Here is an 18,245-nt window from a genome sequence, read left to right on the forward strand (position 1 = left end):
CAATAAAAAAAAATCTGAATCCACATTGAGCCCCATTGGAAAGCAGAATTTAGGTAAAAACATGCATAGGCCATCAAACACATCTCAAATTGCTCTTGTAACTAACTAAATTCTAGGAGATATTTTATCAGCCTAGTGAACAGTGCAGTGTTTTCAAAAATAAAAACAAGTGCAGGTGAATTCTGAGAAACATTCACAAACACTTTTAGTCACCAGGATCCCACCTTACTGGGAACAGACACATTGTCACTGTCTTTAAAAAGAATACCACATAGGAATATTCCATGATAGCATCTCTCATCTGTAGCCTCCTTGAAAACATGTTAGGTTTAGTTCTTGGACTGATCCTTTCCACTATGAGCATTCAACTTATGCAGCTGATCTTCCCTGAAAGAGAAGTACCAATTCAGACATCTGCATTCACCCAACTTCCAGAGACTGCCCTGTCCTTTTCAGACTGGGTGCCTAAAAGAAAGCACCTCACCTGTGCAGGTAGGGTGCACCTGTGGTGCTGGGTTCTTGATGGGAACTCACTGGCTAATTGGGCCTACAAGCCTACTATGGCTACACATTGAAGGCAACTCCCAAGATGGATGCTGAATGTTCTTCAAGCTCATCCCCAAGAGGTTGACAGGATCATGTCACAAGAAATAACAATGATAGTTAGGGTGAAGGAGTTGGCATCACCTCCTAAAAAACACTTGTTCCATCAATAAGCAAGAAAAACTTTTAACTGAGTAGTGAGCATCAGAGGGGCAGGCTAGAAGTGTAAAGTGATTCTTCTCTCCTGTGGTGGCAGAAGATGAAAGTGTGGTTAGGAGCACCAAAATGGCAATGCATTGTAGGGAGCATGTACTGATGGCAAAGGGTGAACTTGCATGTACACTCTACTGTGTGGATACATCATTATGAAAATATCCCTTACATTCTAAGAACACTGAAGTTTCCCTGGACCACACAGCCACAGCTACCACACCTTGAAGCCATTTAAAATTTAAAATTGCTATCCAACTGTGCTCTCGCTCTGTTTATTTAAGCTACTTTTAGAGAATAGTGCAACAATCAATCTTACCTTTTAAATCTAAGCTAATGCATAGCTTTAAACCTAAAATATGTAGTGTTCCCTGCCCCTGACTCAAGTAAGATGTAGGGGTGAATGTATGATATAGTATTAAATACTGAAAACAGCAAGTATTTTACAACATTATGTACAAATATTTACTATAAATGATGGAAATGAAATGGATATATGTTGATATCTGAGTGCATTGGAATTTGTTATCTGAGTAAGTTGAGTGCAGTTGGAGTCAGTGATTTACTCTCTTATAAAACTTATTTAATGATTTCTGTAAAGTATCCCTCATTACTTCTGGTGGGTGAGACTCCCAGACCATTCAGTAAATACAAAGCATAGTCTTTTGTGAAGCATACAGAGAGACAGAAAGAGCAGGGATGGAAAGACCCATTAGTCATCACTTAGCTAGATACAGATTCAGACTCAAAGAATAGATATACAGAGAAGGACAGAAGGTTTGGAAGAGAGAATTAGAGAATTCACGTCTAGGCTGTCTCTTTTTTTATTATCCAGGGGACATGCTTCTTATTTTATTTCCTTTAATGTGACCCTGACAAATTTTGGGTACTTTGGAAGTTATGATTAGGGCATTTACATTAATTAACTCTGTTTCAGTATAGTCTGTCTTTCCAAAATTTAACTTTCTCCTCTAGCCCCCATCTCAAGTGGACCACACAGTTCTTCCCCTTCCAGCTTTCCTCCCTCCTCTCAGTGTTTTTATCCAACTTCAGGACTAGATTGTTTTAGCACAGAATTATACCAGAGTTTCAAAGAATAGTTAATCCCAGTTGTCCTCAAATTATCCCACAAAATAGAAACAGAAGAGCATTGCAAAATTAGTTTTATAAAGCCATAGATACTGTGATACCAAATGCACACACACACACACACAAATACACACACACACACACACACACACAAACACACACAAGACGCAACAAAGGAAAAAGAATTATAAAGCAATTTCACTTGTGAGTATAGGTGCAAAAATTCTCAATGCATGCTTGCCAACAGAATCCAAGAATACATCAAAGTCTTTGGCTCAATCTGGGAGGAGGGGACTGGACCTGCCTGGACTGAGTCTATCAGGTCGATCTCAGTCCTCAGGGGAGACCTTGATCTGGAGGAGGTGGGAATTGGGGGTGGACTGGGGAGAAGGAGAGGGGCCAGGGAGGGAGAGAACAAGGGAACCTGAGGCTGTTATGTAGAACTGAATAGTATTGTAAAATAAAAAAAGGAAAAAAAAGACTTCATCCACCATTTTCAAGCATGCTTCACCAAAGAGGTGCAGGAATCACAACCAACCAAGATGCCTGACATGACAAAAGCCACAAGAAAAGCAGTTTTATTGGCAGCTGTTTTGCTAGGTCATTTATGCAATAGCTGGGGAAAAGGAGGACTCTAGTAGCTGTAAGTGGGGGGTGAAATGAGTCACATGTAGTATGATCAGCTCATGAAAGTGGCTAGTTCACCAGCTGACAAATCCTTCATACTAATATGGTTACTCTCTGAAAGAGAAGGTGGTACTCCCTTAACTTTCTGTATTAATGATCCAAGGGTGATGGGTTAGTACCCTACCAGATACAGTGTAAAAAACATGATTTACATACTAAATATGCACACATTTTTGTTCCTTGTCCAGACTAAACAATATCTGGACACAATGGAGTAATGATATATAAGAATAATGGGTAGCAATGAGGGGGAAAAAAAGAAGTGAAGTGATTGGTGTTCACCAGCCCAAAATGTTTATTATATGAAGAGCTATGCAGCCCTGTAAGACAGAGGAGAGCATATAAAAAGCCAGTGAGTGCTGTGGATGTGTTGAAACCTCTGCTTGTTCTATATAAAATGACAACCATTGCTTGACCAGGCAATCAGTGCAGAAAATTAAACTTCAGGACAAACCTTCAATGCTGCATGAAGTTACTCCCTGATTACATCACTCCCTGCATTGCTACAATATCCCAAATCTCATTTTCTTGTCTTGTATTTTGTATGCATAGAATAAAAAATGGATAAACAAAGAAAATGATTTTTTTTTCAAAATGTAAAGGACCCAGAGGGAGTAAATGGAACAGCCAGCATATATTGCAGGGTTGACTTTATGATTCCTTCAACAGGATTTCCTGGGACTGTTAATCATGGACTGAAAGATATTCAAGAGGAAGATGATACTAATGAACACACTCCTGCCAAACCTTTGAATGTACAAAAGGCAACTGCATACAAAATAATTCAAAAGTGCATCAACTCCAAAGATACCATTTATGGGACACTCCTGAAGAGAGAATAATCAAAAGGTTGACATTCATTAGGCACATGAGAATCAAAGCTGTGGACTTTAATGTGCATTCTCTATAGCAAAGTACTAGATAGTAGAAAATAGGGAAGAAATTCCCAAGTATTCGTGATATAGTTTGTGAAAAGAAAATTATTCTTATTGCCAGACTCTAGAAGACCATTCTTGATTTGGCACAACTTGCTTTAGATTATGGCCATGTTATTGTCTGATCATAATGAAGGATGACAAATGACAGTATCCTGAGCACAAGGAGTACACCTTTACTTTCCAAAGGTACTGAGAGATTGGAAGAGAGAGCTCTTCAAGTCTGGGAGTTCAAGGCTATCCTAGACCATATAAAAAGCCTCATCCCAAAAATTTAGGATTATGTGCTTTCCATTTGTGCTAATGTGAGTTTTCTCAATACGTCAAAATGCACATATTGTTGAAAGGAGATCCACCAACTTTCATAGAAAATGCAGCATTAAGTATGATGTAGGCCGGGCGGTGGTGGCGCACGCCTTTAACCCCAGCACTCGGGAGGCAGAGCCAGGTGGATCTCTGTGAGTTTGAGGTCAGCCTGGTCTACAGAGCGAGATCCAGGAAAGACACAAAGCTACACAGAGAAACCCTGTCTCGAAAAACAACAAAAAAGCATGATGTAATGATGGTATCTAAGAAGCAATGAAAAGTGACAAAGTGTGCAAACAAACATAACTCCAGTATATACTGATATTTGATAGTCCTGGTGTGTAAATAAGACAATTACCTTAAATATGTCAACTCTTAATGTACAACACATCTAAAATTAAAACAAAAATAGTAGGTTATTTATAATTCCAATCAGAATATGCCTATGATGTTATGGCAGAGCAAAGGTTCCTCCACCTAATCTTAGCAGGACACCTCTTTAGTTTATTCTGAAAATTATCTGTCCCATTTTCTAAACCTTTCATCCAAACTCCTTTGGAAGATTAGCCAACCTTGTTCTAGAAACTTAGGGATGCCCCCAGCTAACTGCACATTTTTTTGCTTCTATTTTTTTGCTTCTATTACAATGCTTACTTGCTTTACTTTAATCTACCAATTGCCACACAGGAGGTAGTTTTTCTGGGTTCTTTGCCATTAAAAACTCAATGCAAGATGCATTCAATGATGCTCCGTTAGAAGATTTTCTCTTTAGGTAGTCATCAAGCCTGGTAAATGCAGACTCTGAATTTAGACTTTGATCATGCTAAATTGTCTTTGGTTCACTACCCCACAATTTTCTTACATATGAAAAATTTATTAAGAACAAAAATTCATCTGAAAGATGGTTCAAATGACAGCTTACATCAAATTAAGAGCAAGCTCTTATGAAATCACACCACATTGACACACATGCATGCATGCAAACTCAGGTCAAGGATGTTAGAGGGGTGGGAACATTCAATGTGATGAAATCTGACAGAATGCACAACATCATAAAAAGACAAAATATGCCAGGATAGGTGTCCAGGATAAGGGTTCATCATCTGATAAAATATATCTACTGGGAAAATGTTCAATGTCTCTACTGATACAGTGTCTGGGATAATCATACACCATTAATATGTTGTTCCATCGCTTTATTTTTTAGAAATTAAAAATATAATGACACCATTGTCCCTTTTTTCCTTCAAATCATTTCCAAGTGTCTCCCCATACACTTCCTCTCAATGAATAGAGATTGGCCCATTTTCTTTAGTTATTGTTACATATATATATATGTGTATACATATATGTGTGTGAGTGTTTATATATTAGTATATATACATAATTATGCATATACATGTATATCCAGATATACAAACACACAATATGTATACTATATATATATATATATATATATATATATATATATATATATATATGCACATACTCAAGCTGCATGATGTTACTTGCATGTACATGATTTCAGTGTATGCAATTTTGTATTGGATTTGGGGCTCTTCCCTGGGGAGGACTTTTTTCTCCCATTTTTAGCAATCATTCATTACTTGTGGTTCTTATCCTTCACAAGAAGTCTCTTTTTACAAAAAGGCCAGACCATTACAAAAGACCACAAATGATCAATATCCAAAACCAATTGGCTGTGTGGTGCCAAGCCCCAGTTCATCCATGTAGAATACATGTCCTGAACTGAAAGACCCTAACCCTTCAGGCTTACAACCCCCAAACCCCAGGAGAATGAGGAACTAAAAAACTAGTTCCAAGGGCAAACTGACTCAGCCATTACTCAACCACCCCTGCCACAATGTAACAATGTAAAGAGATTTCTGTTAAGAGATGTGCTCAACTGTGACTGGGATAACTGCAAGTGTTCCAGGAAAGACCACTGTAACCTATGTGTAAACTTCACTCCTGCCCTGATACCCCCCTTGAGGTTTCAGAAAGAATGTACATGCAGACATGATTGTACCCACGCTGTGATCAGGTCATGATCTTGTGAAATTAGCCTCTAGACATAAATCAATCAGAACGAAATTGTATGGGAATTGTAATCTTATGGCTTTTGTGGGTTTTTTTTTTTCTTTTAAAAGTACCCATGTGGCTGCAGTAGGCGCGATGCTTGCTCCCAGGACAAGAGGAGCTCGACTGGACAGCTGCATTAATAAACCTCTTGCTGTTTGCATCAACTGGACTGAGTTCTTGGGGCACCCACCCAAGAAGATATTACCCTCGGTCTGGGGTCTATCAGAACTAATGGTGCAGGAAACATTGGAGTAGAAGAAGCAAGAAGATCATAAGAGACAGGGGATCAGATATCAGTTCTGAGATTCCATCTCTTATAAATGTCAGAGAAGCTACACCCTTTAATTCTCAACATAGCTGCCTAAACAAAACCTAAAATATGACACAAACAAAATGCTAACATGGATGGAGAACATCTCACTGGACCACATTAATCTCACTTCTAATAATAAATTAACTAATAAGTACACTTTTATATCACCCAATAAAAACCATGGCAGCTTTGAACCGCAAACCTGCAACACCTGACCTGTGACAGGCCATGATTTTTTAATTGATATGAGCAAAATAAAATTCTGCATTCCAATTCCAGGCTCAGCAGATTCCCTGTCATCACTACCTGGGGAACATGGATGGCTGTTGTTTTTTTTCCAGCAATATAGGTATGTAAATCGGTCACCATGCACCAGAGATGAAGCAGTCATCATAACCAAACTTTGTCCTGGTGAGTTCACAACGTGAGCCAAATGTCTTTGCTGTGCTGGAGGATCACACCATAGCTCACAGCTTACAAGAATAAGAGGTTGTACAGTATATAGCATCAACCATTCAGTAGCTTGTATTGGAAGGCTCTGTTGGCTTGTCAAGGCCGCTGCTTTTCTCAAAAGCTAGTCAACATGGGAACTCCCTCACGCCCCAGCAGAACATTTGGCCTTTACTTGCCCTTATCTAGAAAAGGTCCCTGGGCCTGGAGGACTGACCTTATTTGGAAGCACTCTTTAAATAAGAAAACTGACTTATATTTGTCTTGAACCTTGGCACAGATTCCTACCAGAATCCTTCTTGCTACACATAATAGCAGCTTGCCTCTCAATGCAAATTAGGTGATGCTCCAGCGACTGTCCCCAGACTTTATATTCTATTTTCTTCCTGGAATAAAGTGGAGATGTAATGCTTAACCATCTCCCCAGAGAGCTGTATCACAAGCTGCCAGACCCTGCTCACTCATTCTGTCTCCCTCCCCACTGGGGAAAAGGCCAGTGATCAAAAGGAAAAAAAAAACAGGGAGCCACAGGACTATTTAGATCAGCATCATCTGCAAGTGGTTCAGCAACTCCAAAAGGAAAATATAAAATCCCAGACTTTGTGAGAGAAGTTCTACAAAGACCTTAAATTAAAATATGGAGAGACATCCCAGGAAATCATAAAAAGCTGGCAATTGAGGTGGGGTGTGAGGCATTCAAGAGAAGACCAAGAAGGTCATAGTGCATCTTTTTCAAAAATGAGGGTTAAAAGAAGAGGAAAATGAAGAAACACATTCCAAAGTCCTCCCGAGGCAGCAGTTACTAGGAAGAGGATGGATGAGTTTAACCAAGAGTGATGAAGAAGCTGTCTCTGCTTCAGCATAAGTGACCCACAGTAATCATGAATGTGATATTGCTGAAACTGACTAGAAATTGCAAGAAAAAATTTGTGAAAATTGCTTTATTTCTGATGACTGAATAAAAGAATGCTTACAAGAAAACAACAGTGGGAAACCCTTGTACAAAGGAAAACTTGTCTCTGAGTGCAAGGAAAAGTAGCTAAATCAAAACAAACTCAAAAGACAGTCATTAACACAATATTCTATGATTGACAGGTGATCCCAAACACCACCACCTACAATGATGGACTCTGGGGATCTGGTTGACTGATATTTTGCCAATCAGCATAATGTCATTCCTCATTTCTTAAACTCAGAGTTCTCCTAAAGGAAGCCATAATAAATAATGATAAAAATGTAGCCCTATAAATTGTCTTGCTGAAGCAAATATTACTGAAAGATAGAAAATGCATTCCACATTGGTGAATTGTTTTCTATCAGGCATTCTGCAGGCTCACTCTCACTTATTTTCTTAACTGTAAACATTTTAGATCATTTTTGAAAAGAGAATTCCACATAATACTCCTAAGGAAGACAATAATCTATGTACAAATCATATGGACTAATAAAAAACATCAAAATGTGCAGTAGTTACTGATGTAGGACTCCACTTATAAAAGCTCCATGCAAATAAAAGGTGCTCTAATCTCTCAGATGTTTACCAAGAGGTCTAATCCCTTCAACAGTGCAGCAGAGCTCTGGTTTTGGTTAGTTAGTTAAAGGGAACTTTTGAGAGTCTTACAATGTTGTGTCTCCTCTATCTACTGTGTTGCGAGAAGTTCTTCACTTGTGAAATCCCCTTGAAATGCACAGTTAAGATTTCTTTCTCTAATTTAAAAACTACATCACAAAAAAAGAATGAAATAATGGTAGAGAGTGAGGGAAGGACAGAGAGGGAGGGAAGAAAGGAGGAAGGAAACAAGGAGGGAAAGAAGGAAAGGAAGAATGAGGGAAACAGAAAAAGAAAGAGAGGAAGGAAGGAGAGAAGAAAGAAAGGAAGGAAAGAAAGAAGTAAATTGAGTTTGGTGCTATGTCATCTAGTTTATATATATAAAACATTTATGAAGTCACAATTTGAGACCATGTACCCAACAGACAACATCCTATATTTGTGAACTGTGATGCTGACTCAGATATGAGTTCAATGAAATGTTGTCAGAACCATATCACAAATATGTTCACTATATATTATTTCAATGGTCCAGCTTAAAAAATATGATTTCATTTAAGATAATCACTGTCCAATGTGGGTCAAGTGAAAATTTAACATCCCTGGAAGCTCTATAAACTCTACCTACCTAGGATTGTACTTCTTGAGAGACTATTTTCTTTCCCGGGAGTATAATGGCAGTGGAACTAGCCCACCACCTCTGTGAGGATGGAAAAATTGCAATTATTGACCAGATGCTCCAACCTAAGTTATGCTGTGACCTCTGAGACTCCTTGAATAACAATGACTAAATAGTATCTGTACCATGTGCTTGAGATTTAAGTATTTAGGATTCCAGCTGCACTCAGTGTAGTGTGGTAAAAATCAATGTTAAGGAAAAGAAACTTTACATTTACCACAGTGCAAAATCACTCCTGCACCCAGATGTGTGAGGCCACAGTTAAATTTAGAGAATGGCTACTTGTCTTCACAGGCAAAGAGTTTTGCAAACCAAGGTTCCATACGTTCATAATGGTCATATCCACTGAAATACCATTATCAGTGTTAAATATCCATTGTTTTATTTTGTTCAGAGTTAAATGTATGCTTGAAAATGTAATTTTTAAAAATATTAATTTATTTTTATTGTGTGTATTCCAATCTGTACCATTCCAGACTTGCAGGCATTCTACTTGATCAAGTCTCATGGTGTGGACCAACACAGACCAAACATGAATACCAATGATGAGGCCATAATATTTATTCCTTTACTAACTCAACAGTGAACACAACCTTATTCTGTTCAGTAAACTGGACAGCAGAAGCTGGTTCTCATGTGTCCAGCTCCCTCAATCATACCTGACCATCTTCTATGATATCTCAGTCCCTTATATTCACTGAAATAACAGCCCATCTCTAATAACGTGTATGATCTAGTCAATCAGGGCTTTATTCATCTTATATTGACTCAAGTGGACCTTTTGCTAAAGTAGAGTTGGTAACATGTATTCCTCAATTTCTCTGCACCCAAAACTCTCACTGACCACTTAATACCAGTTTTCAGTGAATTTATATGCCAGTTTATCAAAGACACCTTCTTTATTGTTCATAAGACTCCCATATATAGGCAGTTCAGATACAGAGTATACCCTAATTTTACTATTCTCCTGTACTGGGCCATAATAGAGATGGTACCTCCATGTTCAAACTTAGATCTTTTGATTTTTATGCATTACAGATTAGACTTCATGGCTGTTTTCTACTGTTTTTTTCTCTGTTCACTCCTCTTGCATCCTTAAAGTTTTAAGAAATCTTAAATGTAACTTTGTATTAGTTAAGTATGGAAAAGTCCAGTGGCAGTAACAATTTAAGAGTCACTGCTCAGCTGTCAGTTTGACACCTTTTCTCTTTTTACTTTTGTAACTGTCTGATGTGAATGGTAGCATTGTTTTCACTGTCTACACCAGATCTTAGAAAGACAAAGGTTAATTGGTTCTTTAAATCTAAAAGCTGTTTGTGTCAGGGAGGATACTGGAATGGTCTAGAACATGGGTAGTGTGGTGAAACCACAATCATCTCAATCTTTGCTCACAAAGCCATGATAGATGTTCTAAAACATTGACCAGTCTTATATGCGGTTTTATTTCCCACTTTGACACTCCGTACCTATTGGTGATATTTATTGTATACTTTTGGTTGTAAAAAAGTTTTCATTTTGCAGGACCTAGAGGGAAGGCTCAATGGTAAGAAACACTTGCTGCTGGTGGAGAGGAGCTGAGTTGGTTCATGGTGATTGCCTATAACTCTAGTTCCAGGAGGTTCTGACAACACCCAGTTCTGTCCTCTGCACAAAAAGCATTATCATATTACACATTTACACATACAGACAAAACATTCAGGCCCACAAAACAAAGATAGCTATTATCTGTCTAAAACAAAGAAATATTTTTAAAGAAGTTTTTATTTTTTACAACTTAAAATAATGTAATTAACTATATTGACAAAACATCACAACATCTGCTTTTGCACATTATAGAGATAAATTATGTAATGCTTGAGGGAATGATCACAAACATGTTATAAAATCATCATCCATAACTTTGTAATATCTCTAAGGCAAAAAAATTTCTTTCTTCTTTTAAGTTAAATTACCACCAAACTCAGAAAAATAAAAACAAATCCTTTGTCAATGCTAAGTCAGAATACACATGCCTGCCAGCCTTTGACAAGATAAAAAAGAACAAAGTGCACATATCTTCACCTCACAGAATCGTGTCATTGCAGAACTTCACTTTTGTGAAGCAGCACTTGCTACTGTGGCTGATCAAGGTTAGACTCATTAGGAACTCTATTATGTCACAACACACATTATCATTTAACAAAAAGACTACCAAAATTCTCCCACTAACAGCTACTTCCTAACCAAAATCACCCCAACAGACTAGCAATGATAAAAGCCTCCAAAAAAATTTTAAAAGGAAAATTTGTAAAATGATGTCTTTCCAGGTTTTACATTTAATTAAGAACCGTCAGACAAAACATTATGTCAGTCTTATATACATTATGATCCAGGTCTCAGAAAAAAATATACTCCAATTGTAAATGCTACATTATGCAAAAATAAATTTATCATTTTTGTTTAACTTTAATCACTCTTACCAATTCCAATATAAAAAAAACTGAAAGAACTTAAAATTTAATATGAACAAGGCACTTTCCCAACTTATTAAAACATTTTGTTTAGTTTTAGTAACCTACAATATCCTGTTTAAGGCACAACATGTTTTGGTTAGGAAAAACCCGACCAATTATTAGTTTTTCCTACCTAACACAGTTATAGGACAAAGACATTTTGCAGGTATATCATTAAAAACATCTGCATCCATAATTAAACTAAAAACCAACCATTTCTAGGTAATAATAATCTATAGATCCAAGATAGGTAGTTGTACTTTGAATAATAATATCAACAATTCTTGCTTAAACCTCTCAGGTTGTCCCAGGAAAGCCACCATCAACTGTCACCAAAAAAATAAAAGTGGGTACCTCCTGCTTTGCATTAGACTTCTACTATGCTTCTGCCTGGGTGACTGGTTTGGGTGAAGTTATCATTTTTAATTAAAGTTATTTTTGATAGGCAAATACCAAATGCAAATAAAGCTTGTGAGAATTTACTAAAGTGTAGTGTTCTTTCAGCATGGTTTGTCACAACAGAAAACTCTCCCATCTCCTAGTTTCATTTTACAAACAGAAGATGGACCCGATATTTATGATGCCATCAGAAATATGCTTTGTTTTCACCACATCAGTAAAGGCTTATAGTGGTAGCTATATGTATGCTGAAATATTATAAGAAGAAAATTATGTTAGTAAAATATTCCATTTAAAATTCTGTATATATTTGCTAATTTTTATATTGGTGTATCTATATATTACAATTTATAATACACTCAAATAGAAGAGATATATTTGAGATATGTAAAAAGGAAATTTGAAGAATATGAAAACCTTAACATTGATCAAACTAAAATAAAGAACTTGGGTGGATAAAAATGTAGCTGAAGAATAGAGCCCTGCTATGACATACATAAAGCCCTGTGTTCCCTTAGCAACAATGATATACAGTAAGGAAAGACATGACATTTGTTTGTGTTTATCATGATATGATTGAAATGGGAGATACCTCAATCCCAAGTACAAGAGGGCGGCTTCAAGCCCCTCATTTTAACACTGGTCATTCAAGACAGACTCAGTTACTAACTCATAAATGTTTCTAACTCATAAATATAACATATATAAGAATACCTTTTACTCCAGGTAAAGATTTACATCTGTATCTTCCAGAGTTGTATGCTTCTTATGTTTCCATTCAGATGCTTACTGGGGGTGTGAAACTCTGGTAAGTTCACCTGTAATAATTATACTTTAAAATAGTCTGCACATTTTGTAAGGTAAAGTGAATTATCACTGCATTACTCTGGTTTAACCCACACTCACCCTCTCCCAGGGACCTATGATCAGTACCAACAGGGACTGACTGGAGGTTGTGAGCACTGCTTTCTTTCTCACTCAATCATAGCTGTGGAATTATTCTTGTGACTTCTCTGTCTGTTCTGTAGATCTGTTTCTAATCAAGATTCCTGTTACTAAACATGAGCAATTACTCAGGCCTCTGTTCTTTCCTGGCTCTACCACACAAACTGAAATACAAAGTACACACCTGACTTCTTGCTCTTCAGGATGGTGGATTCATTGGGCAGATCCTGACTCATTAATAACCAGTGCAGCAGGAGAGTCAGTTCATACCTGAGGTAGAGGTCTACATGACCTCACCTCCCTCCAGAACTGCAATTTTCATTTCACTTTCAGTGGCAAAGACATTGCCGGCTTTGGGAAACAAATAATTCATGAACCTTCTCCTCATTACAAATTAACCAAGACACTTAAGGGTTTTTGTGAATGTCTCCAAAGATATGTGATGTTTTAAAGAGTCATTAAGTTTTCACGATCTCTGAAGGCTAAACTGGGTCCTGTGGATGGGGTTAGAGATTTATGAAAAAGATAGAGATGTTTATATTTCCCATTGGTTCCAGGCTTCTCTAACTTCTCCCAACACAAAACAGCCTATTTTTTCTTTTTTTTTTCTTTAACAGTTATTATATTTACTACTTAAGTGATTCTTGGAGCATTTTATTCATGCATATGTGTTTAGGCCAGTTCTACCCTACAGTAAGTTCTTTCCATTTTCTTTCTTATCCCATGTTACTATTCCCTCCAAATTCCATGTGCTTCTCTAAGAACAAACAGAAGGAACAAAGGAAGAAAGGGAGGGAGGGAGGGAAGGCAGGACAGAGGGAAGGAAGGACAGAAGAAGAAAGGGAGGGAGGAAGGGAGGGAGGGGAGGAGGGAGGGAAGAACGGAAAGGGTGTCCACTTAATGATGTTCATATGTCACTAGTTTGGGGGCATCTATGAAAGCAAGTGTAGCCTCACTTTCTCTCTCAAAGATTGAATCCTTAAAGATATTTGACACATTCTCTCCCTGAAGCCAGAAATGCCCATCAGTCCTTGAGCTGGGAACTTAACCTACTGCCACATATAATTTGCTTGGAATTTGTCTAGCTTGATATTGTGAAAACTGTACTAACATTTGAATTCATTCATACATTCAGTGCCCTATTCTGTCTGGATAAAACCTGTTTCCTTGGAATCATCTATCACTTCTGCTTCTTATACACTTTTGGCCTCTTTTTTTTCCTGATGATCCCTGGGTCTTGGGAAGAAGAGGTGTGATATATATGTCTCATTTTAAGCTGGGGTCTTCAGAGTCTCCTATTCCCAGCAACTTTAATGATTATGGGATTCTGTGTTAATCACCATAAACTTCCAAAAGAAGCTTATCTGATTAGTGTTGATGGACAGACTAACCCCCCAGAATAAAATAAGAGCTTAGGGAGCCTTTTATTGCTCTGTTAACATAGCTGAATATTAGTATTATGTTCTTCCCCAGAATCTCTATACTCTCTAGACTCACATTGTGCATAATGATGGGTCCATGTAAGGGTACCCTCTTGTGAACTGGGCCTTCAACTCAGTCATGAATAAGTTTATTATACCCATGTTGTTAATGACACTACTCCACCAGACTTGTTGTGGATCTCAGGGGTTATATCTTTGTATTATAACTATGTCAAGCACCCCTTCCACATTAGCATATCCACCAATATTCTTGTTCAGGTTCTGTTTAGGAAGCCACATTGATGAGATTTCATGGGTATACCCTTATGATATTTGAAGAAGATGCAGTCTCACAGGAAACCTCTTGTTCCTTTTGCTTTTGTAATCTTTACAGTCTCTCTTACACTATGTTTCCTGAGCCATTTATGCAGTTCTATTTAGATGAATCAGATGAAAGAAAGTGAGGCGACCCTTGCTTTCATAGATGCCCCCGAACTAGTGACATGAACATTATTAAGTGGACACCCTTTCTGTCCCCTCCCTCCCTCCCTCCCTCCCTCCCTCCCTCCCTCCCTCCCTCCCTCCCTCCCTTTCTCAGTGAAGTTGTTGCATCTCTTCTCTGCTCTGGAGAAGGGTTACAGCTCTGCCCAGGTCCTGAGAAGTATTATATCTCTATTCTTCTAGGACACAGGTTCCCAAGAGAAAGTGTTACAGTTCTGCTCCACTTGACTCAAACTCTGCTCTAAGTTGTTAAACCTGGGCTTCACTCTGCCTAAAATGTCACACTGCAGAACAAACCTCATTCAAGAGATTTATTGGAAAGGAAAAATCCAGGAGGGGTGCTGTCTCTAGTGGGAGAAATAGCAGCAAATTAAACAGGGTACAGAGGTTATATAGAGTTTCATGGGGCGAGATGTGAGCAGATCACTCCAGAGTGGCTTGTGATTTTGGGTTTTTGAACCTGGTTCTTGGGCAAGCTTAGGTATTGATGGGATTTTATGTTCAGGGACTGGTGGGATACTGCAGCCTGACTCTGGGGCAAGCCCAGGTATTGGTGGAACTTCAAGCCCTGGTCCTGGGAATTAGTCAGGAACACAATCATTTTTTCTCCTTTTTTCCTTGGCCCTTTTCACCCTACATTAACAATCTTGTGAGGCATGAAGCACCAACTCAAGTGAAACTGGTGGAGGAGAAATGTTTCCCTTCCTCTTCCTACAACCCACAGCTTCAAAGCCTTCCATATTTAATTCAAAATTTTCCCTTTGCCTAGTAGGGGATCCAATGATATCATAATGGCTTTATTGTGAAACCATAACCTACCATCTCCATGGCACACAGATACCTTGGAAGATTCTATGACTATAAAAGGCTTTATTAGCCACTAAAACCCAGGAGGAATCTCAGATACAGTGTAACACTAGGAAGCAGAAAGAGGCAGAATGTTCTTGGAACACTCAAAATTAGCTGGAAGCTCAAATACCAAGGTAATTAAATCTCAACCCTGTAGTCCATGAGACACTCTCTGACTTCTTCACTAATTCTGTGAGATTATTTAAGATTTTATCCTAGAAAACCAGTTCAGCATCTCCTGACTGACATCATTGTTGACCATTTCTAGTAACACTTTGGGGCTTGTACAGTGCACAGACATCTCAACAGATAATCTTCAGTCCCATATAGATGCTTTGAGTGAAATGTTTAGGGGAGATCATGATCACTTCACTATAAAAAGTGGAGATCATTCAATCTCAAACCTATATGACAGTATCTATTTTGTAGCTGTAAGTTTTCCTGTGTCCTGCCTGGTACTGCAGCTGCTCAGAACCAAGTAAACACATAGAGGCTTATATTATTTACAAACTGTATAGTCTATGGCAGGCCTCTTGCTTGCTAGCTCTTACATCTTAAATTAACGCATAACTATTAATCTATGTTTTGCCACACGTTCTATGGCTTTACCTGCTTCCATTACATGCTGTTCCTTGGGATGCTGGTTGGCATCTCTCTGTCTTTCCTTTCTCTTCTTCCTGTCTCTCCTGGGTTTTCCCACCTGGCTCCATCCTTCCCTGCCATAGGCCAATGCAGTTTTATTTATCAACCAATCAAAGCAGCACATATTCAAAGCATACAGAAAGATAACCCATAGCACCATACCACATATGCATACAGCAATCCAGAATATATTGCTTGAATAGCAAAATCTCAAAGGTAGGTATTAGGTGGAAGTGGCAGGGTGATACAAATTCACTGTACTTCAAATATCTTAAATAACTTGTTCATGAAAATTAAAACTTACTTGCATTATACATTCAGATTTAGATAGTTCTGTAATTGCAAATTTGGAATCTTCAGAGTTCAAATGAGTGAGTGTGATCAAGCATCTCTCTCATTCCGTGTGTGTGTGTGTGTGTGTGTGTGTGTGTGTGTGTGTGTGTATGAAGTGTGCTTTACACACATCTGCTTAAGCTTTAAATCTCTTTCATCAGCTCCCACTGATGCTGTGCATCACTTTCTGCAGGTCCTCCATGGATTTTGTACATATTTGTGAAATCTGATATCATGCCATCTAACTGTGAACAGAACTACATCCCTGATTGCAAAAAAAATAAAATAAAATAAATAAAAATTACAGTCTGTGCATGTCACTAACAGCTTTTCAAATTGACTTATAAAGATATCCATAAGGACAGGCAGAAATAAATGCATGACACTAATATCAAAATTATGGAATAACCATGTATGAATATGACATAGATTCTTTGAATAATCCTGGCTACAGAAAATTACTTGCATTGAGCACTTAGTTTCCATGGCCTTCCTGTGTGCACCATTTAGTTGAAGAGAAGGATTAATTTGGTTCAAATGAGTACAAGAAACTCTAATGACAAAGAAAACCAAAAGTCTGCATCTTAGAATATACTAATATAAATGTTTGTTTGTGACTTAGAATCTAGTACTGTTTGAAAGGACACATGCACACAATGAGCAGGATGGGAGGCATGGACAGATGGACAGACAGGAGTGGGGAAAGAGACAGATGCATTATAGACATCGTTTAGAAATTCCCTGTCATATTTTCAGCTCACTCCCTGCACAGCATGAGAACACTATCTCTCATCTTCCTTGTTACAACCCTGCCTGAAATTGTCCTCATTAATCAACAATAAAGATTTCATCATCACTGCATTCTGACTAGTATAGCTAAGACTTTGCTGGAACCATGAGACTGAAGACAAGCTCTTACAAGCTACACCATCATCTGTGCCTGAAAGTGAATGTTTAGGATTTTTTCCCACCTTAAGTATTAGAGAGAGTATATCAGTCCAAGGGAGTCTGCAACTTTATTTCTAAAATGCATATTGCTTAACAAGAAAGGTAACATTTATCTATAGAGCAAGAAAGTCCATTCAGTTCTCCATGTTAAAGAAAAAAAAGGCTTGCCTAAAAACACAAGTGATGAATTGTTATTCATTGGGTGTGGAGACATGGGGGGAAAACAGAATCCAAGACATGTCAGTGCTAGAGCTAACCATTATATTGTCTTGTAGCCAGGTTTAGTCATTGAAGTCTTTCTACTATCATTGTCACTCTTAGCTCTTCTGTAAAATTTTCATGAAGTAAAAAGCATTATTTAAACCCAAAATCCCACTGGGTTAGTATGTTATGTTCCTTGTGTGAGGCCCATGACACTGATGTCAGCCATCTCTTCTGCTCTCCATACTTCTGTGAACTGCAGAAATACTGTATCTTCTACACTGTGAATTTCTGCACCCAATTAGGAGAAGAATGAGGCAAGTGTACAATTTAAGGACTCCCAGGTTTATATTCTGGAATAGGTTTTACAACAAACCTTACAATTCAAAATTCCTCTCCTCTGCCAGCTGTCCCCATCTTCATTTCAGCATTTGCCTCGCACCTCTCCCCCAGTCTTTCCCTTCCACTCAGTTTGTTTCTCTGGTTTATTTCTGTCACATGACTTCATTTCCTCTGTGATCCTTAATTTACCTTTCAATGCTGTATCACTCTTCTGATTGACAAAGGGCATAATGCACACCATGAACATTCCTGGTGATAATGGAGGAACATGACTCTATCTGAGAATTCTGAACTGCTATACCAGATCTTATGGGAGCACCCAACATCTC

General features: G+C 38.0%; 1 long non-coding RNA gene across 1 annotated transcript in view; it reads left to right on the plus strand.

The window, feature by feature from the left end:
• Positions 1-15,459: 15,459 nt before the first annotated feature.
• The window catches only part of LOC121824766 (uncharacterized), a 37,064-nt gene continuing 34,278 nt past the window's right edge, over positions 15,460-18,245 (plus strand). Inside the window, exon 1 of the long non-coding RNA XR_013050864.1 lies at positions 15,460-15,584. This is a non-coding gene — a long non-coding RNA (uncharacterized LOC121824766). The remainder of the gene's footprint in view (positions 15,585-18,245) is intronic.

This window comes from Peromyscus maniculatus, chromosome 1, assembly GCF_049852395.1.
Source record: "Peromyscus maniculatus bairdii isolate BWxNUB_F1_BW_parent chromosome 1, HU_Pman_BW_mat_3.1, whole genome shotgun sequence".
NCBI lineage: Eukaryota > Metazoa > Chordata > Mammalia > Rodentia > Cricetidae > Peromyscus > Peromyscus maniculatus.